The sequence below is a fragment of the Castanea sativa genome, chromosome 4 (assembly GCF_040712315.1).
Source record: "Castanea sativa cultivar Marrone di Chiusa Pesio chromosome 4, ASM4071231v1".
Lineage (NCBI taxonomy): Eukaryota > Viridiplantae > Streptophyta > Magnoliopsida > Fagales > Fagaceae > Castanea > Castanea sativa.
Genome location: NC_134016.1, coordinates 40,863,154 through 40,878,354, shown reverse-complemented (window position 1 = coordinate 40,878,354; position 15,201 = coordinate 40,863,154). Strand labels below are relative to the sequence as shown.

Genomic DNA, 15,201 nt, shown 5'->3' with positions numbered 1-15,201 from the left:
CCATATCCACCATTGAGAGTTTCAAAGTGGGAAGTGGCTTGGAATGATAAGCAAAAGCTTTAATTTACTAATTCTAAAGTGGGATTTCTTGGTTATCTCCTTTTTCCCATCCAACAAAAAGTGAATTATCATATCATTATTCCATTACAAGAGCATCAAATCTACTATTTGATGACTAAAATTAATTGAAAAATTGTATGTGAACTGCAACACCTCTTCATATTGTTACAACTTCTGGTTATGAGCTTAAATACAGCTCTTTTTTGAAGATCATATATGTAAGCAAATGAAGAGCAAGCCTGGAAAACTCTTGACTTCTTGCAATTATCGAGCAAGTTCACTTCTTACATTAATTTATGTCATTACATACTTCATCCTGCAATGAAAACAAACACCTAACATGAATCAGCACCATATACCACTAAAATGCTAATCCCTGCAAAGTAGTATACAAACCTTGTTCTTCTTTCGTAATTCCAAAATGTCTTCTAAAAGCGGCTGGCCTAGACAAAAACAGATAAATTTGCATCAAACATTTATAAGTTAATAATTTGATTGAGCAGAGTAAAACCAAATTAGTCATTAATGTGGTTAATTTTCAAAGCAAGTTTCATGTGCTTCCAGTGAAGTATGTTGCAGGCTCAAAGTTTGATTTCAAAAATGTGCATAAATAGAATTTAAAAAAGCACAGAGATATTTTTCATGGAGCAACTAAATCCAAATGATATGGTTTTCTGTTAAAGGACAAAATAATGATTATCAAAAGAAATAATTCCTTATCACAGCAATAAAAAGAATCACTTAATTGGATGTGAGGATCACAAGGCTGGTGCTACTCTATTATAATATGTACATCCAGGAAAAAAAATCAGCTATAGCAAGACTTTTTGATCACTGAAGCAAAGAAGGTATGACTACCTCAGAACTTCAAAGGAGTCATAACACAAAATTGTTTATGCAATACGAATTTACCTGTGATTTGAAGACGATATTTTGCCCAAACACCATATATGGCATCAGTTATCGTTGCAATATGTTAAATGCATATTGTTGTATTTAGAGCAAATAATGACAAAAGGATGGGCATTATCCACAACCTTACGCATCTAGAGAATAGTAGCATTTCGATTCAACTACAAGTAAAGTTAGGAACAAAGAAACTTACAAGGTTCATATTTGGTAATGGCATAAACCCAACCAAGACCAACTTGTTCATATAATCTTCTAAGAGCACTAGCATTGAGAGGTAAAAACACCCCCCCAATTGCTATTTTATAACCTAAGCCACCCAAAACCCCCTCCATCCGGGTTTGTAAACTTAAAAAAAATTGCAACCTATGAATAGTAAGGTTGCATATATGCAACCTTAGAGCATTAGCATGCCAGCCAAAAAAAAAAAAAACACCTATTTTGCATTCTCAAACACTACTTTATCTATTTTACCAACTCATTTTACAACCCACTTTACGTCCTAATTTTTATTTTTACATACAACCCAATAAAATAATATAAATTATCTAATAAAATAATAAAAAGTATTATTCTCTCTATTTTTCCCCACTCACTTTTTCTCTTCACACAACCACATATTAAAATAAATTTTTTTTTACAACCTGTGAATAGTAAGGTTGCAAATTTTTTTAAGTTTACAAACTCGAATGGAGTGGGTTTTGGGTAGCTTAAGTTATAAAATAGCAACTGAAATGTCGAAAATTGGCTGAGTTGATGTATTTTGTTTGATTGAATGGTGCTTGTGAAATTTTTTCTAGAAAAAGATATATTGAAGTATGATATTATGACCATCATTATGGGACCTTTATACACTAGGGGGCCTAAGGAAATTCCCTAAATGGCCTATATGGTGGACCCGACCTTAAAATGAAAATGTTAACATGGGTAATTGAATGTACAAAGTTGATGGGGGCATTTTCGACATGAACAAGCATTTATAAACGGAAGGCTAAGAAAGCAGACAACCTCTGCAGGGTCATCGGCTTTAAGGTGACAGAGGATCCTTGATAAACTAATGGCATTTGCAAAATGGACAACCCCGAGGCAAACGGATACGTCCCGTATGGACGGGAAGAAATGAAGCAACGATGGACCATAAGACCGACAGAATGGAGAGGTCGACGGGTCCAGATTGGCCATGCGTGGTCCCTACGAGTACTCGTATATGAAAATATCTTGCGCATCACGTACCAAGGCCTAATAACGCTCACATGTTTTTATCATATGGAAAGACACCCTAGAATCACTAAAGCCCTAACACCAAATACCCTCCACAAGGAAAGATCCCTACATTTAAGGGATCTCGGTCCACTACTCACCACTTTATAAATGCCAGACCCCCTCTTTCCTCAGGTATGAAGAAAATCCCTAACTCTCTCACTATAGAGTTCTTAGAGATTTCTCATTCACTAACTTAACCTTCGGAGGGTTCTTGGCCAGTACCACACCGGTGCCTTCTATTTGGTCCATTTTGTTCCCATTCCACAGATACCTATTGGAGTGCTTTGGAGCCTACAACTCACTAACGATTTCAGCACATCATCAATTGGCACCGTCTGTGGGAACACAACAACAAGTCTAAGACAAAAGAGTTGCATGGTCTAGACGCATTCAATGGCTACCATCAACCAGGAAACAGGGAATCCACCTAATGCCCTGGAAAGACTAGTGTAAACCTTGGCTGTAGCGGTAGAGTGACTTACCCAGCGAAAGCAAAAATTGGAACAACAGTTGAACCAAAGGAGCAAGCGACGCCAGGAAGGCCTACACGACGAACGAGATGCCAACGAGCAAAATGGTAGTCACCTACCTACAGGGAGCAGGCAAGAAAGGGAAGACTAAGAAGAGAGCAACGTCCTTAGCAGAATGGACGGTCCAGAAGACACTAGCCATCCTTCTGAAATAGAAGTCAACGTGATGCGTATGCCCTAGGATATGTAGATGATGAAGCAGAAGATGGACATGATGATGAATGCTATGAGGGGACAAGTATCTACCAACTTGGATGAGCTAGTCCATCAGACCGAGTTCCCTTTCACGGCCAAGGTAACATCCTTCCCCTTCCCAGCAAAGTTTCGGATGCCGCAAAAGAAATATACGATAGGTCGAGTGATCCACTTGACCACCTAGAGTCGTTCAAAACCCTCATGCCCTTGCAAGGAGCACTGGATGAAATTATGTATATGGCATTCCCTACCACGCTGAAGGGGCCAGTAAGGGTGCCGTTCAGCAAGCTTTCCCTAAACACAGTCTCCATTTTCAAAGAATTGAGTGGCCACTTCTTCACACACTTCATCGGAGGACAAAGACACAGACGATCTTCCGCGACCATACTAAAAATCAAACAATGGGAAGACGAAAGCCTAAGGTCATATGTGACCCGTTTCAACAAAGAAGCACTCCTGATAGATGAAGCCGACGACAAAGTCCTCGTTACCTCCTTCACCAGTGGGTTAAAGCGAGGAGAGTTTCTCTTCTCCATCTACAAGAATAACCCAAAAACAATGGCTGAAGCACTATACAAAGCCACGAAATATATGAATGCCGAAGACGAGATGATAGCCCGAGGAGATGGACCAAGGAAGAGAGAAAGGCAAGATGACCCCCTCCCCCCCCGGGACCGAGGAAGGAAGTTAGCTCGAACAAATGACAGAAGGGGCGATAGGAGGCTGAGACCCTCATCAAGGAGAACAAATTTCACTCCTTAGAACACTGCTAGAACAAGTCCTCATACAGATTAGGGACAATGCAACGTTAACATGGCCAAACAAGCAAAAGGGGGACTCGAATAAAAGACTTAGGAACAAATATTGTCGCTTCCACCGGGACCACAGACATGACACTTCTGAATGCTATGACCTCAAGCAGCAGATTAAGGCCCTCATTAAACAAGGGAAGTTGCAGCGATTCGTCAGGAATGGGGAAAACCAGCTGAGGGACCCTGAGCCCAACCAGCAGGCTGAAGAGAGGCCCAGAGCTCCATTTGAAGAGATAAGGGTAATAGTAAGAGGAAGCACCATGCGGGAACATCTAAGAAGGCTAGGAAGACATACTTGCGCATGGTGCAGAGCGTCCAGGTCTCTAAACAGCCTCCTAAGACAACCAAACTTAACAACCCTACCATTAGCTTCACAAAGGAAGATGCTAGGCAATTACACCACCCTCATGACGATGCTATCATCATCAGCTTTCCCATTGCAAACTTTAATACCCAACGAGTGCTAGTAGATAACAGAAGCTTAGCAAATATCCTCTACAATCCTTCATTTCAGCAAATGAGGGTTGACCGAGAGCGTCTCCTACCTTCGGATACATCATTGGTAGGATTCGGGGGTACGAAAGTCTTCCCCGTAGGGACTATTACCTTACCAGTTATCATCGGGACGTACCCTTAACAACTCACTAGGGAGGTCAATTTCCTCGTCGTTGATTGTTCTTCTACCTACAACGCCATCGTTGGTTGACCCACGCTTAACACATGGCAGGTGGTTACGTCCACATACCACCTATTAGTGAAGTTCCCGACAGAGTTTAGGATAGGACAAGTGCGAGGGGACCAAATGGCTGCCCGTGAATGCTTTGTTACCATGATGGAAATGGATGACCACCTACAGGCATCGATCATCGAAGAGAGGAAGGTAGTCGTAGAGCCAACAGAGGACCTAGAGGAAGTCCTCTTGGATGATCACGTTCTGGGCCGGACCACTCGTATTGGCACCCAAGTTGGCTCTTCAATTCGCAGAGAGCTTACCCTCTTCCTGAAAAGCAATCAGGACGTCTTCGCTTGGAGCCACGAGGATATGCTAGGAATCAGCCTAAATACCATGGTCCACAAGCTTAACGTATGCCCATCCTTCCCCCCAGTTCAAAAAAAGAAAAGGGTTTTCGCTCAGGATAGGGACAAAGTCATAGTCGAAGAGGTACGTAAGCTACTGGAGGCAGATTTCATTAGGGAAGTCTACTACCCCAAATGGCTAGCCAATGTGGTCATGGTAAAAAAAAGCAAACGGCAAATGGAAAATGTGTGTGGACTTCACCGACCTGAACAAAGCGTGCCCGAAGGATAGCTATCCCCTTCCATGTATCAACCTCCTTGTGGACTCTACGGCTAGTCATTAGTTATTAAGCTTCATGGACACCTATTCCGGATACAATCAGATCAGGTTGGATGAAGGGGATCAAGAGAAGACATCATTTGTCACAAGCCAAGGACTCTTCTGTTACAAAGTCATGCCATTTGGTCTAAAGAATGTGGGGGCAACGTATCAAAGGCTTGTGAACTAGATGGTTGCCTGACAAATAGGGCGAAACGTGGAAGTATACATAGACGATATGCTCGTAAAAAGTACGAAGGAGGCCAGCCACTTAGACGACCTTCGCAAAACATTCAATACCCTTCGCCTCCACGACATGAATCTCAATCCCAACAAGTGTTTATTTGGTGTAGCATTAGGAAAATTCTTGGGCTTTATGGTGTCACAATGTGGTGTAGAAGCCAATTTCAACAAGGTTCGGGTGATAGTGGAGATGGCCCCTCCAAAGAACGTCAAGGAGGTGCAAAGCTTGAACGGTAGGGTTGTAGCCCTTAACAGGTTCGTCTCTAGAGCAATGGATAAGTATCTACCTTTCTTCAAGGTGCTACAAAAAGCTTTTGAATGGACTGACGGGTGCCAAAAGGCTTTCAAAGAACCAAAGGCCTACCACTCGTCTCCTCCACTACTCAGCCCATCCAAACCTGGTAAAGAGCTCTCCCTCTACTTAGCTGTATTCCAGACACCCGTCAGCTCCGCTCTGGTGAAGGAGGAAGACTGAGTACAATTGCCCGTCTACTACACTAGCCGAGCACTGCGAAGAGCGGAGGAATGATACCCCCCCCAATGGAGAAGCTGGCCTTTGCGCTGATCACAACTGCACAGAAACTCAAGCCGTACTTCCAAGTGCATGCCATTGTGATCCAAACTGACAAGCTGCTACGGAATTCGATGAATAACCCAGAGGCGGCCAGACGACTGGTCCTATGGGCAATAGAGCTCGGCGAATTCGACGTCCAATACTGACCTCGAATTGCAATCAAAGCATAGACGCTAGCTAATTTTGTTGCAGAGTTCACAACAAGAGGAGTTGAAGAAAAAGAACCAACGACATGGATGGTGTGGATAGACAAATCGTCTAATCAACAGGCAGGTGGAGCTGGGGTTCTATTATGAACACCTAAAGGAGATATAGTAGAGTGTGAAATCCACCTCCAATTCTCAACAACCAACAATAAGGCCAACTAGCTAACGCATGTCACCTAGCATTTAAACCAAAACTGCTTAAGGACATTTAATGACACCCTTTTCGAAAAAGTCATAACTAATACTTACGATACTTCATGACCTGTAAGCTAGGACCGACGAAACCATGGAGTAGGGGGCAGCTAATAGGGGCAGCTTCAACATGAACAAACATTTATAAACGAAAGGCTAAGAAAGCAGACAGTCTCTGTAGGGTTTGTCGGCTTTAAGGTGACAAAGGATCCTTGATAAACTAACAACACTTGCAAAATGGACGACCCCAAGGACGACAGATACGTCCCGTATGGACGGGAAGAAATGAAGCGACGATGGACCACATGACCGACGGAATGAAGAGGCCGACAGGTCTAATGTGGCCATGCATGGACCCTAAGAGTACTCGTATATGGAAATATCTTGCGCATCACGTACCAAGGCCTAATCACGCTCACGTAGGGGTGTGCAACCAACCTACCAACCCGCCAAAACCGACTCGACCCGACCCAATCCACTGGGTTTGGTCAGTTTTTAAGGCTTGGTGGGTTGGGTTGGGTTACAAAATTTTTTTTATAATAGGTCGAGTTGGGTTCGGGTCATAAAATTTCAAACCCGCCAAACTCGACCCGACCCACCCATATATTTAATTTATATTTAAAATATATTATATAATTAATAATTTTTTTTAAAATAACCAGCTCTTCCTCTTATCCTATATAAAAGCCAATATTAATGTATATTATTTCATATATTAATGTATAATTGAGTTAAAATATTAGTTCATATATTAATGTATATTTTGTTTATCAACTCAGGTGGCAAGTGTGATATATTTTTTCTACTCAATTTAATAATAATAGTAATAAAAAAAATTGTCCAACCCATGGGTTCAACCCGACCCATGTCGGTTGGGTTGGACTTATGTGATGGGTTGGGTTGGGTTGGGTTGGTTTGGGTTGGGTTGAATTTTTTTTAACCTACCATGGTGGGTTGAGTCAAAAAATCCTCTTAACCCAACCCAACCTGACCTATGCACACCCCTACGCTCACATGTTTTTATCATATGGAAAGACACCTTAGAACCACAGGAACCCTAACACCAAATACCCTCCACAAGGAAAAATCCGTACATTTAAGGGATCTCGGTCCACTACTCACCACTATATAAATGCCCCCTAACATGGAAAGACCCCCAAATATGGGGGCTCTAAGGTTTTTTTTTTTAATAAAGAAAAAATGTAAGTTAGGCGTAAATTTTTTTCCAACACCTAAAATATTAGAGTTATGGAAGTATATTACAAGTTTTATTACATAAGTCTTATAAATTGATATGTCACTAATTACATAAAGTAATTCAATACTGATTTGTTTTTTTGTTGAAATGTCGCATCATTGCTACATCAGTTTGTAAGCTTTTTTGTAATAAAATTTATTGTAAGTTTAGCATTTTCTCTATAAAAAAAATATGAATTAATAGAAATGCAACCTAATCTCTATTAAGTGAATAAAAATCCTAAAGCTAATACAAATTTTACGACGAAAAACTTATAAACTAGTGATGTGACCATCATATGATCGGTGTCACTTAAACAGTATAATAAATGAATGTTTGAATAATTTTTTTTTAATTTTAATTGGTGATATACTAGTTTATAAAACCTATATAGTAAGTATCATTAGCTTACTTTAGGTGAATTAGTCATATTAATAAGTATGAATTAATAATTTATTTGAAATCTACACCAAAAACTGATTGGTGTATTGGTCTGATGACAAAGAACACTCATTAAGAGCGGATACCATAGGTTGAAACTCTCTAAAAATATATATATATATATATATATATATATATATTTGAAATAAAAAAGTATGTAATAAAAAAAATTAAATATTATTTAAGTGATATTCAGATGTAAAAAGCGCTTTAAAAATTTTGGTCTCAAACTCTCTTGGCCAGCCCTGTTACTAAGGGAAACAAAACTAGACAGAAGTCAGAAAATTGGAACACCGCATCTGACCCAACCACGGCTGCCATTTGAAAATACTACCAACCGACAAAACAGTTGCCAAAGCTTAGACCCAAAAACATGCATATACAGTCATGGTTCCGCTTTGGCCAGATTGATTGTCTCTCAGCATCTGGGAATGGACCCTTCAAACTGATGTTTGCACACCTTGTGGTTCCTTGATAGGATAACGATGCTTGTGTTTCCTTACCCATCAAAAAAAAAAAAAAAAAAAAAATACAAGATGCTTGTGATTCCTCCCTTTTGTAGTAGACTCAGCTAATATAAGAGTTAAACTGATTGTAGTATCCTTTTGTGTCCCATTCCCAATAGTGGCATCCTGGTAATACTTAATTTCCTGATCTGTCTTTGCACACATAAGCAGTTGCCCTCATTTTGTTTCTTTTGGATCCTGCTCCATCTAGCATCAAAATGACTTGCCACTACAGCACTTGCCAATTCTGTGTCCTTTCTGCTAACACCAGCAGCATTGCATTATGACTGCATATCCTCACCACATTTATTGTGCTGCAGTATTTCTAATAAAAAAAATGTTTGAATCCCTTTGGACCAATGGCCTTTAAAACACCCACTTGAGAGGGCATACATTACTTTCTGCTATTGATCAGTGGCTAGGCACTGCATGTCTATTGCTTGAAGTTGACTCAAGTTATGTTCAACAGAACTGATATAGATTCCACTAAGATGATCCAATATTCCTTGTTCTGTTTGTTACTGAGTCGATCCATTGATCATCTGCCATTTTGAGCCTTAAGATTCTGTTATTCAGCCTTCTTTTGTTCACCAACATATGAAAATACTAGGTATTTCTTCTGTCATCAACCACCAGTCTGATCGAGCTTTTGAGTACACATAATATGTTCCCTTTCTAGCAGCTCTGAGATTTCCAAATGGAATCTGCAGAATTGTTCTTTTTGCAGACCTCTTTTTTTGGGTAAATTAAGATAGTTATCCGATACAGGAAAAGCCAAAGTAAAAGAATTACATCAGGAAATTGACCCCTAGGTAGAGCTGCCTCTTCTAATCTTTGCATGCTCTGTAGCACTGCGACAGTGAGATTGTGTGCCTAAAAATTCCTTTGTTGGTCACTGCCTCTTCTTTCTTTCCCAAAATTTCTCGAAAAACGTGTCTCATAGGAACTTGAATTTTCTATCAAATATGATGGAAATCCAAATGGCATGGGACGAAGTGCTTATTACTGGTTAGGGATGACATTATTCAGTTTTGAAATGAAAGGACCTTACTACAGCTACACTATATTTGAAGGGAAATGCAAATTAACCCTCGTAATTGGTCAAATGTGAGAAAGGTTGTTTCCTAGACCACAAATATTCCTTTGATCTGAGTAATTGAGTCTCTGCAAATTTACAAGCAAAGTTCTCCAGTCTCTTTACAATCTATCTTCCCACATTTGGCTCAGTTTATCATGTTGTTTGTGTCTTGTGAGAACTAAACTCAAACGCAATTGCATTTGAATCCAAAATTATCAGCACTTGCATATTTCGTTTGGAAAGCAAACAAATATGCTATCTGATCTGACCAAGTGTGCAACAAAAACACCAATACACCACTGAGAAGATGACTGAATATAATAATGAAAATTTTAGGCATTTCTAGGAATTGGAAATCGTAGCCTTTCTATAAGCTTTAACAATATCTCCCTCTAGAGTAGAATCTCCTCCTGGAAACCCAGATTCTATGGTGAATCACAGATGCTCAAGATAGCAATTGGTTTTACATTTGCAGCATCCTTTACAATTCCTTTGACACAAAAAATAAAGCAGGAAAAAAAATGGAAGCATTTGTCATAGGAAATAAACGTGTCACCATTAGCCAATAACCTTATAGCTCACCTGACACCTACTAATAGCTCATCTGACACCTACTAATATTTCCCAATGGGGCGTCTGGGTTCAAATCCCCCTCCCCAACTATTAAAGGCATTTTTATTAGTCGGATTTTTAGATAGTCACACATCTATCAACATCTTCAAATAGACTACAAAAATTAAATGCTTTACTAATATCTTATGATGTGAAAGTATGGGGGTACGTGGTTGCTGGCCACATTGGTTTAGGGTGTGATGCAAACTCAGAAATCTCACATTCATCCGCAACACTATTGGTCTATAGAGTTTCAGAAATGTCTTATGGGAAAAAAATGGAATAATATCACTAAAGTGTGTGTGTGTGTATATAATAGACAGTATATAATTGTGCAGTAACTACATAATTTAGTACCCATAATCGTTAAAGGCCTAGGACCAACATCCAACCATAATGTTCTTTGGAGATATGAAGTCAAATTTTGGCGCAAATTTTTATTTTAGTAAAACTGGGAAAGGACTATAATTAGAGCATAAAATTACGACAAACTTCTTTGAGAAACTCAATTATCAAGTTTGAGAATCAATCAGATTGTCAAACCTTATTAAAAAAACAGAAACTAATTGCCATGAACATCTTGACCTCTCTAGACTCATCTATTCATAATAATCCATATCAACCAGAGAATTCAAAGTGGAAAGTGGCTTGGAATGATAAGGAAAAGCTCTAATTTACTAATTCTAACGTGGGGCTTCTTGGTTCTCCTTTTTCCCATCCAACAAAAAGTGAATTATTATATCATTATGCCATTACAAGAGCATCAAATCTACAATTTGATGACTAAAATTAATTGAAAAATTGTATGTGAACTGCAACACCTCTTCATCTTGTTACAACTTCTGGCTATGAGCTCAAATACAGCTCTTTTTTGAAGATCATATACGTAAGCAAATGAAGAGCAAGTTTGGAAAGCTCTGACTTCTTGCAATTATCAAGCAAGTCCACTTCTTACATGAATTTCTGTCATTACATAATTCATCCTGCAATGAAAACAAACATCTAACATGAATCAGCACCATATACCTCTAAAATGCTAATCCCTGCAGAGTAGTATACAAACCTTGTTCTTCTTTCGTAATTCCAAAATGACTTCTAAAGGTGGTTAGCCAGACAAAAACAGATAAGTTTGCATCAAACATTTATAAGTTAATAATTTGATTGAGTAGAGTAAAACCATATTAGTCATTAATGTGGTTAGTTTTCAAAGCACGTTTCATGAACTTCCTGTGAAGTATGTTGCAGGCCCAAAGTTTGATTTCAAAATTTTGCATAGAGACAAGTTAAAAAAGTGCAGAGAGAGTTTTCATGGTGCAACTTAATCCAAATGATAGTTTTTTCTGTTAAAGGACAATTTATGGTTATCAAAAGAAATAATAGCTTATCACAACAATTTAAAGTCGCTGATTTGGGTGTGTGGATCATAAGGCTGGAGTCACTCTGTTATTATGTAAATCCAAGAAAACAGTTCAGCTATAGCATTACTTTTTGGTCACTGAAGCAAAAAAGGCATGACTGCAAGAGAACTTTGAAGGACTTGTAACACAAAATTGTTTAAGCAATATAAATTTACCTGTGATTGAAAATGATATTTAGCCCAAACACCATATATGGCATCTGTTATTGTTGCAATCTGTTAAATGCATATTGTTTTATTAAGTACAAATAATGAGAAAAGGACAAGGGAGCATTATCCAAAACCCTATGCGTCTGCAAGATGGTAGTATTTTGATTGAACTATGGGTAAAATGAGGAAGAACAAAGAAAATTACAGGTTCGTATTTGGTAATGGCATAAACCCATCCAAGACCAACTTGTTCATATAGTCTTCTAACTGCCTGCAAAAGTTGTCACTTAAATTCTTTTTTCTTGGTTAAAATGAATCTCAGATGATATAGCTGAAAGTAAAGTCTTATCAGAGTTCTTTAGCCAACTTCTTCAAACAGATTCTACATCTAAAGAATCCCAGATGTGTCCCACACCATTGCATTTACTATTGACAAAGCTGTTTAATCATTGGAAAGGTGACGGATAAGGAAATTGGCTTAGTGAAAAATATCATTCCCCATGTGCCTATAAGAGGACCTCAGTAAACTTCCTATGCAAGCATTAATAGAATGATAGAATCATGGTGGTGATCATTGGTACTTCACAGTTCCACATCCTTATGCTGCACTTAGGCCTCCTTGAGAGTTTAGATATTCGAACAATTAGAAATTGTCTAGAACACATTAAATTTCAAGGTTTACAATCTTGAACTTGTACTAATTGATTCCAGTCATGGAATAGCCACAATTCTATTGGTGGGGTTTTCTTTCCCCCATTTTTCCTATAACTTCCATGGGTTGGAACACCGAAACACATATTAGTACATATTCACATAGCATAGGTGACATGCACAAATGATGGAAATTAGACTTGATAATCCCCTCAACACAAAAAAATTATACTTGATTAATACAAGATAGTGAACTCAGATTTGATGGAAATATAGAAAGAAAGGTAAAACACAAAATGAGAAGTGCTAGCACAGTTAATGTACAATTACAGGGAAAAAAAGGGTAGGAAATGGGGCGTACTTCAACATCAGTGACAACAGTTCCATCAGAGGATTGAGCAAATCCTTCCCATAACCTAAACAACAAACAGAACATCATCACTATAATGTAATAAATCTGAAAAAAGAGATGCTCTAAAATCTATGTATACATACCACAAAGTTAATATGCTCTACTTTGTATTCTACAAAGTTATCATTTACTTTCCTATGGCCAAACCATGCAGCTACATGGTTTCGTGCTGGATTTTTCAGAAAATTTCTTATGATCCATAAAAGCCACCAAAAAAAGTAATATTAGTCAGTGAAGTCATATTGGATATGACCAACAGGTAGTGTTACTGTCACATATACTTCATTTTCTACTTCTTATCTTACAGCTCCTACCAAACCCTCTTAAACCAGCAAATTGTGCCAGTAAAATATTAGTCTCTGAAATCATATTGAAATGACTAACAGGTAGTGTTACTTTCACACACTTCATTTTCTACTTCTTATCTTACAGCCCTAACCAAACCCTCTTAAAGCAGCAAATTGTGTCTACTGAAAATTTCAGCACTGTTTAGAACATACAGTTTTGTAGTCTAGGCCTTGATTCTCCTCTAGAGAGTAATCATCAGAACTTATATCAACAAACTTGATCGTACCATAGCACTTATTCCTCTCACTGAGCATGTAAACCTGACATAGTGACATAATAACAAACTTAAACGCATCAAATATTTAAAATCACCAACTTCAAAAATAACAAATTTACATATAAATCAACCAACATGATACATATACGCTGAAAAGAAATGCATTATTGCAAAATGAATGCACTATTCTGTTTCTGATTCAGTGCAAAGAAGACGTAAGGAATTTGGCTTAATGGAAATCAAGGTGTTCACATGTTGATTAGTTCAGCTCTCTCTATTTCTGATGGTGCACTGCCTAGGTGCCTAAGAGGACCTTAGGAAACTTCCTAAGCACTCCTTGGTATAATCATGGTGGTGACCAATGGAGTTTAACAACTCCGCATCTTTATGCTACACTTAGGCATCCTTTAGAGTTGAGATATTCAAACATGTGATAGGGACTATCTAGGAAAGCTTTACAATCTTGAACTTATCAAAAGGAGTATGTTGTGAATTTCTCTAAAACCACCAGCAATGTTGTTGGTGGATTTCTGTCACAAAAAACAAAACATTATCATAAAAACAGGACATTAACTTCGAAATTTATTGTTTCATGAGTTAAAATAATTATTTCAAGATATGCCATGAAATATTAACTGATAGATAAAGGAACATATACAATGTATGCATTTTTCTTTTTCAGCGATTGAAATTACAGTATTTCTTTAGATTGTCAAAAGTTCATCTAATATCTCAAAAAAGACTGCAAAGAAAAATTTCTTCTATCCTTAAGCATAATGCGATTGCCCAATGTCAGTCCCACTAATAAAGTACACCGTTGTGAGGTACGATTACTGTCTCAAGTCCTAACCTTGTTTCTTTGCATCAACATATACTAAGCACCAATGCAACACCATAGTATAGATTAAACAATACATAGTATTGGCTAAAAAACTATAAAGCAATTTATAAGCTCTAACAAGCAGTCAAAAGTTGTCACACAAGCGCAACAAATTTATAATGTTCTAACAAGAAAGATTCAAAAACCAAAATTATCATAACATCAACGTGTATACAGATTATGGCAATGGCTGATACTGCTTATAAACATCAATACAAGCTTTAACAACATGACCCATCAAACCTAACTTATTCACAACGATACAAAAGCAATATATATATATATATATATATATCAGATTTGACAAACAAATCCAAACAGAAACAATTATAAAAGCAAACAAACAAAAGAGATATAGATTAGCGTACCTTAGGGAACCGATTCCAGTTTACGTAGGTTTTGGTTGACTCGGTTCTTCGCGTTGCCGTCGATTCGGTTCTCCCATTTCCACAAAAAAACTCGCCGATCTCATGCAAAGCCAAGTAATGCAATTCTCTACAATCCCTTATGGAGATTTTCGCTGAGAATCTTCGAAAATAGGATAAATGGAGCGACAGATGGTGAAAATTAGTGATTTTGGCTGAAAAATCACTGATGAAATCGGTGAGTAGCGCCCAAATTCATGAAGAAGGAAACGTAGAGGTAGAGAGAGTCGAGAGGCTCAGAGAGACTGGGCTTATTATTTTGGGTTAATTGGGTTTATTAGCTTTTAGCTAAAAGCCCAGTTGTTGTCTAAGTTTACTGGGTCTAATTGGGTCAGTGCTTTGACCCATTAAATAATTGGGTGAGTTTGGTAGAGTAGAAGATTTATTAAAGTAAGAGGAAGTATGTAGAAGGTTCTAATAAACCTTCCACATACTTCTTGAAACATCATGTACTTTCTCTAGTTCTTGACACGTCAAAACTTCGTTTTGAGTTTGGAATATCCAAAG

At 38.1% G+C, this 15,201-nt stretch overlaps 1 pseudogene; it reads right to left on the bottom strand.

Annotated features, from left to right (window-relative positions):
* Positions 1–349: 349 nt before the first annotated feature.
* LOC142632907 (uncharacterized protein At5g50100, chloroplastic-like) lies at positions 350–14,974 on the bottom strand (annotated as a pseudogene).
* Between the last annotated feature and the right edge of the window lie 227 nt (positions 14,975–15,201).